This window comes from Mesocricetus auratus, unplaced genomic scaffold, assembly GCF_017639785.1.
Source record: "Mesocricetus auratus isolate SY011 unplaced genomic scaffold, BCM_Maur_2.0 contig_6878_pilon_obj, whole genome shotgun sequence".
NCBI classification, from domain to species: Eukaryota; Metazoa; Chordata; class Mammalia; order Rodentia; family Cricetidae; genus Mesocricetus; species Mesocricetus auratus.
The window spans coordinates 4,298-17,779 of record NW_024432283.1 but is presented as its reverse complement, the minus strand read 5'-3'; the positions used below and the strand labels follow the sequence as shown (position 1 = coordinate 17,779).

Below are 13,482 nucleotides of genomic sequence, written 5' to 3'. Positions count from 1 at the left end.
TCACCAATTGGTGGTAAGAACATCTAATTATAACATGGCAGGTAATTTAACACTGCAGGATTTTAGAGATTTTGTTACCAATGTGATGGATTATGCAATAAAAGACAACTATGGTATTTTTCATATGTATATGTGTGCCATGTTTGTGATTATTTTATTAATACGTGTAATCACATGGAAGAAACATGTGCATATGATTCGAAAATTAGAGTCACAAGTTCAGGAAATAGGTGATTTAGTTACCAAAACAGATAATTTGGAATTTGATCAGAACTATCTTCGAGTCAAATATTCAAAAGTAGATGGATGAATAAAGAAAACTGTAGTATATACATGTAATGGAATTTTATTTAACCTTAATGGAAGGAAATGTAATACATACTACAACATGAACGACCCTAAAAGATGTTTTGTCCTGTGAGATGAGACAGTTAAAAGGCATAAATGTGTTTGGCATACTAGTGCCTATTTGCAACCTCAGCACTTCGGAGATGGGACACAGTAGAATCAGAAGTTCAAAGTCACCCTTGACACAGAACGAGCCTGAGCTATACTGGGCTATATCACACAAACACACACACACATACACACACGATTAATTGAATTGATAGCTCTAGGAAAAATAGTAGAATTCACAAAGACAATGGAACGTTTAGCAGGGGCCGAGTGAAGACGGTAGTGGGGAGTTAGGGTTTGATAAACAGTCTTATGAGGATAGACGAAAAAGGTCCTCAAGGTCAGGCATGGTGGCACACTCTGGCAGGCAGATCTCCAAGTTCGGAGGTCAGTCAGTGTGGTATACAGAGCGAGTTCCAGCAATGTGAATGAAGTTAATGCTACGAACCTATAGCCGCTCTTGCACAGCTCAAGGCTCAACGTTTGGTTTTTAAAAGAAAATATTTATTAAGTTGATTATTAATATTTCACATATTTTGCCACAACAAAACTGAGGCGCAGGGCTCGTGGTCTTTACAAACAGGTGTTTGATAAACAGTCCGATGCATATTTTGACACTGAGAGAGAACAAGATTAATTTCGATTCTAAGTTTCCAGAGTATAATTGTTTTTCCCTGAGTGTCGCTGGCAAGGTACGATTGAGGTCTAAAAGTGTTACTACGCGCCCAACGCGGGGCTCGAACCCACGACCTTGAGATTAAGAGTCTCATTCCCTACTGACTGAGCAAGCCAGAAACTCTGGTAACAGGGCCTTTATTTCTTCGGAGCTAGGTTTGGGGAAAAGTCAGAAGTTCCGGGTTGAACGAGAATTTAACATGACTACAAAATCTCGGACATTTTAAATTCAGCTGTTGGTGCCTGACCATCTTCCCTATTTTCTTCCATTTTCTGCTTAAAGTTTCTCTACCAAAATCAGAGATGGGGGCGGGGGCGTACTTATTGTCGAATTTCATCGGAAGTAGTTCCAAGCTGGGAGAAGTAGTGAACATGGTGAAGCACGTAACCGCCAACGACCTTTTCTAAGCCATGCATCCACCGTCTGGGGTTTCCGCAGCTGCGCAATCAGTTTGTAAATTTATCATGAGGAAAAGAACAATAAGTTGCTGCGACCTGGAGATGCCGGGATCGAACCCGGGGCCTCATACATGCAAAGCATGCGCTCTACCACTGAGCTACATCCCCACTCACTCTGACTATTTCTTCAGGACTCCTCTAGTAACTACGTCGTATAAAGTTCCTAATCGCGGATTGAATTTTGCTGCCCCTCAATTTTACGTTTACATCTGTGTGTGATGGCTTGTAGGCTTCACGGTTAAGGTAACATTTGAGAGGAATATTTCTGGAAGACAGATCAGCAGTGCCTGCCAAGGAGCTGGTCGACTGGAATTCGATGGTGGTGCAGTTATTTGTGTGTCTGGGTAACATTTTCAAGTCAAATATAAACTAATCAAACCGCTTAAGCATGGCGAACTCATGAGTCAGTTGCCCTACAGCCCAATGAAAAAGTCTTTGCCACATTTGATTATTTGATTACATGCTGTAAGGATGAGGGATTTGAATAGAAAAAGCGATCAAGTTAAAAAAAATGAAAAGAAAAGAAGCCGGACGTTCGTTGGTGGCGCACACCTTTAATCCCAGTACTCGGGAGGCAGAGGCAGGAGGATCTATGTGAGTTCGTAGACCAGCTCTGGTCTAATGAGCTAGTTCCAGGACAGCCTCTGAAGCCACAGAGAAACCCTGTCTCGAAAACCAAACAAAGAAGTAGCTCATTGATATACATGTATGTAGCTACTTGGGGGCTGTAGTCTACACAGAAAATGTCCCCCGTTTTGAATCTGGGTCTCATAGAACCCAAGCTGACCTTCAGGTGGCCATGTAGGCAGAGATAACCCTGAATTACTGATCCTCTGCCCCTTTAGCGCTGTGATTACAAGTGTGCCACCAGGCCCCGCGAATAACGCACCACTGAAGCCCTTGAGGCCTTCACTCTGGCCTCTTGGTAGGTGTACTGGCCCTGCTCACCACCTGCAGTTGTGTGCCCAAAGGTGGTGACATTCCTTAGACCCGGAACTCACTTGTTTCTTCAACAGGCTTAAAAAGTTTCTTATCTTAAAAATAATTGTAGTTGAATTTGCAGAAAAATTAAAACGTTCCATGACGGAGGAGAATCAAGCAAGGTGTCTTTCTGACATGTAGGAATATCAATAAGACCCACAGGGCTGCACTGCGGTCAACACCAGAAGTAGTAGGAGACGAGGACAGGAGAGCATGAGCATAGGAGATGGGCACAAAGAGAAGGTGGAGTCTTTGGGTTATTGTAAGGACTTCAATTTTTACTGAGAGTTGGCAGCTACTGGAGGAGTTTGAGCAGAGGGCTCTGATTTTTACTGTGGAGACATGAGCTCTAAAAGAACTCTCTATAGTCAAAAAAGCAGAAGTGTTGTGGGGTATTCACCAAAGACTGCTCAGTCATGGGTTTAAGTCAATAGAAAGTTTTTAATAGCCAGGAACTATACTGGGTGTTTGAGATTCCAGTGTAGCACGGAGCCTTTCCCAGGGTGAGCTCTTAAACACACACACACACACACACACACACACACACACACACACACACACACGTTCTGTGTTGACATATCCTTTGGTTAACAAGAATGGTTAGCCAGAAGCAGAACTACAGAATCTAAACAGAAAGATTAGTACATTTTGCGATTTTCCTAGTAATATTTGGACTTTGATGGACTAGGCCTTTCTTTTAGTTTTGGCAGGCGTTACCGTCTGTGTGCTGAGTTTTACAGCCTGAATGGCACTTCCATCATGGAGTCAGTTTGTGCTAGGGTCTGGGGGCCTGTTGTAGAAGAGATCTCAGAGTGTTGAGACTGGGACCTAGGGACTGAGCCAGGGCAGGGAGCGGAGTGGGAAGCCATAGAAACAAAGAAGAAAATAGGAGGCCATAGACTGGAGAGAAGGGGGCAATGTAGTGTCTCGTGTGTTGAGGGGAAAATGCTATCAGGAAGAACAGATACATCAGAGAGCAGGAGAAGCGAGGTCCGCACTTTTTGGTTACAATTGCATGAGTGGATGGTGACACTGACAAGAAAGGTTTTGAGAGAGGCGGAGGAGGAAACCTGACCCTAGTGGCCTCCAGGGACAAACAAGAGATAGGGAAGCAACTTCAAAAAGGGTCTGCAGAACCCAGCGGAGAGACAGATATTTTGAGGGTGTGGAGGTGGAATAATACTGATGAAATGAGAAAAAGTGATTGTATTACCTGTTCAAAATTAAAGGGGGGGTTGTAAGAGATGTATTTCAAGAGTACACAAAGGGCCGTGCTTGGGGTGAGGAGGTACAACCAAATTCTAGACCCTAAATTTAGCTCAGCGCAGTGCCAGGGTGAGTCAGTATTCGGGGAACCAGACACCTTGCCCCGGGAGCCAGAACTTTGCCCCTGCAATGTAGGGTCAGCCTAGGTCGCCCCAACTGGGAGTGGAGCCCAGCTGGACTTGTTCGCTCACCTATCCCGGATAGTTTCCTACTGCTGACTGGGTCATACTGGGGCCTAAAGAAGCTGAGGAAGGGGGGTCGATAAGAGGGAGGTCCCCAGCTGGGGTGGTGGCTATGGGAGCACAGAGAAAGGGCACCATCTGCCTCCACTCCTGGCTGGGTGCACTCAGCTCATGTCTCAACTTGCCGGGTTCCGGCCACGCCCTTCCTCACCCAGTGGGTACTCGGGAGTCCAGCCCAGCTGGGAGAGTACTGTAGCATCCAGGAACCTCCCCAGCGCCACAGGACTTGGATGTCTCAAGGACACGGATGGCGACAGTGGGACCGCGGACCGGGCCGAATGCAGGGGCCGAAGCTCTGGCTCTGGCGGCAGAGCTCCAAGGAGAGGCGAAGTGTTCTATTTGCCTAGAGTTTTTCCGGGAACCCGTGTCGGTCGAGAGCAGGCACAGCTTCTGCTGCGCCTGCATCACGAGCTGCTGGGAGCGTCCTGGAGGGGGAATCGGCACGGTGACCCGCACGCTGCCCTGCCCACTGCCCTGCCCTCAGTGCCAGGAGCCCGCTCGCCCCAGCCAGCTGCGGCCCAACCGACAGCTGGCCACAGTGGCCTCGCTGCTTCTGCGCTTCAGGCTGCCCCTGGCCGTCGTCGGGGAACGCGGAACTCCTGCGGTGGCAGCTGCGGCGGTGGCTGCACGGTGTTCCCAACACGGAGAGCTCCTGAAACTCTACTGCCAAGATGATGGACGTGCCATATGCGTGGTGTGCGTCCGCGCCCGCTAGCATCGTGCGCATGCCGTGCTGCCACTGGAGGAGGCGGTGCAGGAGGCCAAGGTGGGTGCAGGATCTCCTGGATCCCTGGCTCTTTTCCAGTCTCCAGGCTCTCCTGGCAGACTACAGGCAGGAGGCCTACAGGTGAGCTCACTTCTCCTTTCTGTTATTCTAAACTGCGGTTTTCCAGAACATTCCTCATGTCCCTTAGTCCCCCAGAGCCAGATGCCTGTAGAAGGCCCCAGAGACTTGGAAGATTTTCTTGTCTGTTACAAACAACAGACAAGAGCAGTTGTAACTCTGCCTAGGAGAAAGTCTCCGCTTGCACACCCACACATCCTGTGCCTTCACTTAGTTCCTTTCCGAGGAGGGGCATGACACTACTCAAAGTACCCGGTTCTTAGAGGGCCACAACCTGGCTTCCTGGTATGTGTTCTGCAGAAGTCTGGGTTGTGCGAAGCCTATGGGCTCTGGGCACCTCCCCTTTGTCTGTCCCTTGCTGGGCAGCCGCAGAAGAGGTGTGTGCGCTCCCTCTCCAGCCCCCCTATAAGTATGCTTTCTGTTGCTTGAGAGGAGTGCAGGAGACAAGGTGGACTGAACCAGTGTGGGAATCTTGAGTTTCAGTGCAGACCATGTGGCTGATGTCCTTGGGGAAGTGAGATTCCTGGGCCGTTCGAGGGCCCCTGCATTAGCTCTGTGCTGACAAGCATAATCTGCACAGGCTATGTTCATCCCACAGCCAGAGATGACATCTATCCCAGATCAGAACCTTGGCTTTCTCCCAGATGGCTCTAGGATGGTACATGAGAGGGTTTCCAGAATTATCTTCCCACAGTGTCTCCCTTCATATCACAGGAGCTGCTGGACTCCAGGCTGAGGACCTTGAAGAAAGAACTGGAAGAGTATGAAGTGTTCTGATCCACGGAGGAGAGGGAAAGCAAGGAGCTTTGGTGAGGTCAAGTGTGGGAGGCATAGGGCTGTGGATGCCCAGAGCAGTGTGGTGTGTGTGTGTGTGTGTGTGTGTGTGTGTGTGTGTGTGTGTGTGTGTGTGTGAAACAGTAGGGTGGATTTCTGAAAGATAATATGGTTATACATCATGAAGGTTAGCCATATGATTTATAATACAAACCAGAGCTTGTGAAAGGGACTGCTCAAATAATTTTTAGGATACACAGTCATTCACAACCAGCCAATTATGGCCTGTAGCAGCATCTTGTAACTGAATGCATTTCTTCACAGAAAATGTCATATTAAGTGGAAACATGAATATAACAAGGAGACACGGATTCTGCCATGTTACGAACTGGCTCTGTAGACCAGGCTGGCCTCTAATTCACAGAGATCCACTCACAGAGGTCCACTTGTTTCTGCCTCCCAAGTGCTGGGATTAAAGGCATGAGCCACCACCACCTGGCAGAAAATGTACATTTCCAAAGCTTTGATTTAAGAATTAGAGGTTAAGGGAGAAAATGGTGAGGAGGGATCAGAGAAACTCCTGGCTGTGGCAGAGGACAGGAGGCTTGGGGACTCAGATTCTGTGTAGCCTCTAGTGTCCGACACCTTCAATTTGAAAAGAAAATTTCTATCTCACAAATTCACCCCCTAGCTCAATAAATAGTGCTGAAAGAATGGAAGGGACCTTTAGGGCTTTTTAGGGCTAAGTCATTTGTTCATGAAGCAGGGAATAGAGGTTGGGCAAAACCTCTTATTCTTTAAAAAAATTAATTTATATTGTGGGATGCATGTGCCACAGTCTGCATGTGGAGGTCAGAGGGCAACTTTGTATCAGTTTCTGCCCTCCACCTCTAGGGATTGAACAAATTGCCATGCTTATGAACCAAGTGTCTTTTACCTGCTGAGATATCCCCCTAGCCCAAACTTTAGGTTTTGGTTTGGTTTGGTTTGGTTTTGGTTTTCGAGACAGGGTTTCTCTGCATTGTTTTGGAGGCTGTCCTGGAACTTGCTTTGTAGACCAGGCTGGTCTTGAACTCACAGAGATCCACCTGCCTCTGCCTCACGAGTGCTGGGATTAAAAACATGTGCCACCACACCCGGTTGATAAACAGGGATTTTTATAATTGTACAAATTTTGTGGGCTGAAGTCAGGATAGGAGAAGAATACTTTCATCTGAAAAATGCCCTTTCCCCATCCAGTAATGTCTGGAGGTGTTTTGGTTTGTCTACTGTTGTCATTACTTATTCTGTCAACATTTTGCAACTGGGCTTTTATCTTTCTCTCCTGTAAATTTCACTTTCACTCGTACTCCATGACTGACTGTGTAGCTGGGTGGCATGCCACTGAGGACTTCCTCCTTTCTCTCTTGTTCCTTGATTTTCTCTCTTCCCTGATTTCTCCTTCTATTTATTCTCTCTGTCTGCCAGCCCCACCTAGCCTTTCTCCTGCCCCATGAGGGCTTTCTCCCTGAACCAAAGCAAGATGGAGGGTGCCACATGGCAAGACAGAGGGAATATGTTCTCAGGTTCTTCCCTTCCTCCCTATCTTACCCCCCTCCAGTTTTTAAAGGTGGTGTCTCATTATGTAGCCCATGCTGGCCTGGACCTTGCTATGTAGCCCAGGCTGGCCTTGTTCTTGCAGGACCTCATTCTCCTGAGTGCTACAGTTATAGATGCTCACCACTAACACAAACATGGAGAGCTATTTTGACAAACACTTTTGCTTGGGTTGTTCCCTTGGGAGTCAATGTCATAGAGTTAACAGAAGTAGACTTAAGAGTCAGACTACGCTGCCTTAGAAACTTAGCTTACCTATCTCTAGGGTGGGTCTCCTCACCCTAAAATGGAATAAGAAGCGTGCTGACCTCATTGGGTCAGGGTGGATGAATTCAAGTGCTCCTTCCTGATGCTGCCATTCAAGGTCTGATAATGGAGGCAAGGTAGGCGTACTGTGGGAAGCCTTGGGAGCCGTGATCTGAGCGCAGGGCTCCTGACTTCACTCTTTCACAGCTCCTCTTCTACCCTTCTCTTCCTTCCTCTGTAATTGCCTGGGAGAGGACCTTTCATTGAGCTTGCCTTGTGGGGGACAGGATACTTGTTGATAGCCACTAGAATTCTTGTTTCCTGGGATTTTGCTACACAAGTGTGCTTGTGTAAAAAAAATTCAAGGAGTTCATCTAAAAATGTGAAAACTCCTAATATCTGATAATAGAAAGATCACAATGCTAAGCTTGTACAGAGTATGTGCCCTTGCCCAGTGGATGAGCTCTTACCTCTGCTTACAGACGTTTTCTTCTTCTCTCCCTGTACCTCCAGAGTTCTGCATTCTGACCTTGAATTTCCATAATAATTGAAGCCACAATAGTATTTTAAAAAATAGGATGGAGTTGCAGGCAGTGGTAGTGGGGTACACCTTTAATCCCAGCTTTTGGGAAGTAGAAGCAGAGGCTGGCAGATCTCTGTGAGCTCAACGTCAGCTTGTTCTACATAGAAAGCGCTGGGCCAGCCAGGACTACATGGTAAGACCCTGTCTCTAAAACAGAAGGTGAAAGATAGTTGAATGAATATACAGAGGAAGAAAAATCAACCTTTGATTTAGTCTTCATGATGGAAGCTGCAGCCTGAGGTAGTTGTGGGGAGTTTAAAGATGCCCTAAGGGAGGGGTAGAGCCCATGTCCTAAGAAACACCAGAGGACATCTTTGGCTGGGGAGAGAGGAACATGTGTTCAGGCTGTAGCTTGTAGAGTCCGGCTATTTTAATTAGGGGTGTGCACAGTGTGCACGTGTGGGTGTGCCTGTTTCCCTGGTGAGGGGAAGCAACTCTGCCCCGGAGGATGCCTCCTCCAGTCCCCTGTCTTAATGTCATGCCCAAGTCCCCTCTCTAAGTCATGTGCCAACCTCTCCTCTTCCCGAGACAGAAGCAGATGGCAGCAGAGAAAGAGAAGGTGGGCGCAGAGTTCCAGGCACTGTGGGCCTTTCTGGTGTAGCAGGAGGACTGGCTTCTAGGCCGACTGGAGGTGCTGTCCTGGGAAGTGACCCAGAAGCAGAATGAGAACCTGGCCCAGCTGGAGGTTGAGATCACTCAGTTGTCCAAACTCAGCAGCCAGATCCAGGAGACAGCTCAGAAGCCTGACCTAGACTTCCTCCAGGTAAGGCTGGCTCAGTCACAGCCTTGAGTCCTTTGCCCTAGGCATTAGGAGAGGCTGCTGGAGAGCAGTCAAACTCCAGGAGGAAGGGGATTGTAGAAAAGGGCATTGACTCTCCTGGGATTGGAAGGCTAGAAGTGATGTGATAAAACTTTCATGGTTGTTGGGTGGTGGTGGCCCACACCTTTAGTCCCAGCACTTGGGAGACAGACGCAGGTGAATCTCAGTGAGTCTGGGGTCAGCCTGGTCAACTGAGTGAGTCCCAGGACAGCCAAGGCTGCACAGAGAAACTCTGTCTCTAAAAGCAAAAACAGCAAGAACAACAACAAAAAACTTTCATGGTTACCAGACATTATAATTTATTTTACATTTATTCTGTATACACACATTTGAGACCAATCTCGGGAAATAATCCTTATCTTTGCTACCTATAATTCACTCTCCTATTCTATTTCATTAAAAAAAAAGTTGGGGATGGAGAGATGGCTCAGCAGTACCAGCACTGGCTATTTGAGTCCCAGTACCAAAATGGTGACTCATCACCTGCAACTCTGTAACTCTAGTTTTAGGAGATCTGGCGCCCTCTTCTGACCTCTGGGCACAGACACACACGCAGGTAAAATACACATATACATAAACATTTCTTTAAAAATAAATAATCAATAAAAAAACAGTCACCAGGCTCAGGTTAATAGCACACACCTTTAACTCCAGCACTCAGGAGGCAGAGGCAAGCAAATCTCTGTGAGTTCGAGGCCAGCCTGGTATACACAGTGAATTCCAAGACAGACAGCTATACAGTGAAACCCTGTCTGGGGAGGGATGACGATGACACAAAAAAAGAAACAAACAAGACCCCATGGCTTGTTTGGGTGGTAACCATGCTAGTATTAACCATAGCTTTGCCTATCTGTGGCCAGAGTTGAAGGGTACTATAGCTGACATAACATCCGGTAGCTAGCCATAGCTAGAAACCAAGCGCCTGTGGTCAGTGGGGCATGGTTTATTTTCCGTGAGTCAGGTAAGGGGCAAGTCATGTTTTCTCAGTGGTGAATAGATGTTGTATTATGATGATTTCACTTCCTTCCCTCTTTTCTTTCAGGAAGTCAAAAACACATTAAGCAAGTGAGTGAACCTAACCGTTCCTAGGTCTTTCCAAGCTGGTTTGTGCCCCTCCCCCGGCCTTTTCTTTTTATCCCAACATCATCTCTCATCTCCTGACCCCCAATCCCCACTTCCTTACCTGGGTACCTTTTAAGGCCAAGGCCCACCTACCTGGCTATGGGAATTCCTGCATAAAGTTGCTTTTCCTTTTTCCTCTTACAGGAAGCAGCTAGGAAGCCAGAGAGAAGGGATGGGGAGAGGGAGATAGAGGGAAGAAAAGACAGAATAAGACAGTCAGCTGGATGATAGTCTCTTCAAAGGCAGTCATGGAAGTCCTTCCCCCAGCCCCACCCCCTAAGGTTATGTTATCTGCTAATAGAGCATAAGTTGGAATCCAGCCTTTAACACACAGGTCTTTAGGATTACACGTATCTAAACTATAGCACCACCCTAATTGTCATAGGCAGTGGAGTGGGAAGGTGTTCTTGGGACTTCCTCAGGGGCCTTGTACTGCAGATGCAGCAGCATGCCTTGCTCCAAGCCAACCACAGTCTCATCTGAGATGAAGAATAAAGTGTGGAATGTTTCCCTCAAGAGTTTCGTCTTAAAAGGATTGCTAAAGAAGTTCAAAGGCATGGGGCCTGGGTGTGAGCTTGACTGTGAGGTGTTGGGTGGAAGGGGTGTGCTCCTGGTGGGTACTGGGGACCTAAGGGTCTGTCTTTCTTGAACTGAAAAGAGGAACCAGGAGGTGGGGTGTACAAAATCCTGATTGTTCGGGGAAGGCACTGATGACAAAGTCATCTGAGTTTCACGCTTGGGAGTCACTCCTCCCTGTGTTCCCATCTTGGCTCTGCACCTGTAACTCTTGACCTCTAAGAGTATCTATATGGAGTCGCGTGGGCTCTGAGTATGTGGGGAGAGGAGGTCTCCTGGCCAGACAGTCTCCCACATTGCACATCTGTTCTGTTTTGTTTCTCTGCAGAGTATCTCCAGGGAGAATTGGAGAAAGAGGAGAAAGGTATGGATGGGTGTTGGGCTGTGAGTATAAGGCTGGCCAGGCAGTAAACTTGCTCCCTGGGCTCTCTCTGGGGCTTTACAAATGGTTGACCCTGTCTGCCCATCGACCTCAGTGACTATCACTCTGCCCGCATCCTAATCCTTGCTTGACATCTTTGAACCCTCGGGTGGCGGTGGGGCCCATTGGTCCATAAGCCACGAGTGGTCAGGATAGGGATTGATTTGGCTTTAGCTTGCCTGGGGGCAGATAAATCCTCTGAAGATCTTGGGAATTGTGTGTGGGATTGGGGGACAGTGGAAACAAAGGGACCTTGCAGAGATCTGGGGCGGTGGCAGGGGTGGAGGCAGTGGTGTGTGTGTGTGTGTGTGTGTGTGTGAGAGAGAGAGAGAGAGAGAGAGAGAGAGAGAGAGAGAGAGAGAGAGAGAGAGAGAGAGAGATCCAACCCTGAAGGGAAGGAAGCAAGTGCACAGAGTTTACCTGGTTAGGATCCTGTCGGCTCCTTTCACTCAGCATGCCCTCGATGTGCCCTCAGCCCTGAGTGGCCTTCAAGGCCCCAGCAGATCTAACCTCTGCATCTCAGGTCCTTGGCACACACTCCTTGCTGCTTCTAGAATGCACCAACAACACATGAGCTTCGGGACCTTTGCATTGCACTGGACACCCCTCGGTCAGAGTCAAGTTCCTGCCATGTAACTGGCTTCCACACCTCCTTCAGATCTTTCTGTAACACACCCTTCCGGTGAGCCATTCCTGGCTGCTGTGGTTGAAAGTGCAGTTTGTGCTCCAGATGTTCTGCCACTGCCTCCCTCACAAAGCTGGGAAGGAAGCAGCAAAGGGGCAAGGTCGTCCACCAGCCTTGATCTCTGTAGTATTCCAGGATGTCTCAGTTCACTGTTTTATTGCTGTGAAGATACACCAGGACCAAAGCAACTCTTTTTTTTAATTAATATTCTTTTTATTTTCCATTTTAAATTTAGATAAGAAACAAGGTTGCTTCACAAGTCAGTATGAGGTCCCTCTCCCTTTCCCTCCCCTCCTCCCGTGCCCTCCCCCCACCCCCCGTTATCCCCTCATTCCCCCAGGGAGGGTGAGGCCCTCCATGGGGGTGTCCATAGTCTGTCATTTCATATAGGGCAGGGCCTAGACCCTTCCCCAAGAGTTCAGGGTGAGAGTGCACCTCACATTGTTCTATGGGAGTCCAGAGACCGTGTGTATACTTGGGATGGGTACTGATCTGCTGTCCAAGACTCAATAGATTCCCTAGGCCTCCTCACTGACACCCAGATTCAGGGGGTCTTGATCAGTCCCATGCTGGATTCCCAGGCTGATGCCTGGGATTCAAGAGTTAACCTTTGTCTGGTCAGCTGTTTCTGGGGGTTCAACCAGCCCAGTCTTAATCCCTTTGATCATCAGTCCTCCCTCTCTGATACTGGCTTTCTTGAGTTCAGCTCAGTACTTAACCAGCCAGTAAATGAAGTTTCTGTTTCCCAGACTCTCTGGCAATAGGATTGTAGGCTGGCACTCCCCAGATCTATGTCTAAAATCCATATATGAGAGAGTACATGCCATGTTTCTTTTTTGTGACTGGGTTATCTCACTCAGGATGGTTTCTTCTAGTGTCATCCATTTGCCTGCGAATCTCATGATTCCATTATTTTTTTCTGCTGAATAGTACTCCATTGTGTAGATGTGCCACATTTTCTCTATCCATTCTTCGGGTGAGGGACATCTAGGTTGCTTCCAAGTTCTGGCTATTACAAATAAAGCTGCTATGAACATAGTGGAACAGACATCTTTGTTATATGAATGGGCATCTTTTGGATATATGCCTAAGAGTGCAGTTGCTGGGTCTTGTGGTAGGTTTATTCCCATTTTTCTGAGGAATCTCCATACTGCTTTCCAAAGTGGCTGAACCAGTTGGCACTCCCACCAAGAATGGAGGAGTGTCCCCCTTTCACCACATCCTCTCCAGCATAAATTGTCATTGGTGTTTTTGATTTTAGCCATTCTGACAGGAGTGAGATGGTATCTCAGAGTTGCTTTGATTTGCATTTCCCGGATGGCTAAGGATGTTGAGCACTTTCTCAAGTGCCTCTCAGCCATTTTAGACTCCTCTATTGAAAACTCTCTATTTAGTTCTGCAGCCCACTTCTTAATTGGGTCCTTTGCTGTTTTGGAGACTTGCTTCTTGAGTTCTTTGTAAATTTTGGAGATCAACCCTCTGTCAGATGTGGGATTAGTGAATATTTTTTCCCATTCTGTGGGCTGCCTTTTTGTCTTGCTGACTGTGTCCTTTGCCTTACAGAAGCTTCTCAGTTTCAGGAGGTCCCATTTATTAATTGTTGATCTCACTGTCTGTGCTACTGGTGTTATGTTCAGGAAGCTGTCTCCTGTACCAATTCTTTCAAGGGTACCACCCACTTTCTCTTCTAAGAGGTTCAGTGTGGCTGGATTTATGTTGAGGTCTTTGATCCATTTGGACTTAAGTTTTGTGCATGGCGATAAACATGGATCTATCCGCATGTTTCTACATGCCAG

At 47.5% G+C, this 13,482-nt stretch overlaps 1 non-coding gene and 1 pseudogene across 1 annotated transcript; one reads left to right on the top strand and one right to left on the bottom strand.

Annotated features, from left to right (window-relative positions):
- Positions 1–1,567: 1,567 nt before the first annotated feature.
- Positions 1,568–1,638, bottom strand: Trnaa-ugc. Its single transcript has one exon. It is a non-coding gene; the product is annotated as a tRNA-Ala (tRNA).
- Positions 1,639–4,227: 2,589 nt separating this feature from the next.
- LOC121138320 lies at positions 4,228–11,069 on the top strand (annotated as a pseudogene).
- The last annotated feature ends 2,413 nt before the right edge of the window (positions 11,070–13,482 follow it).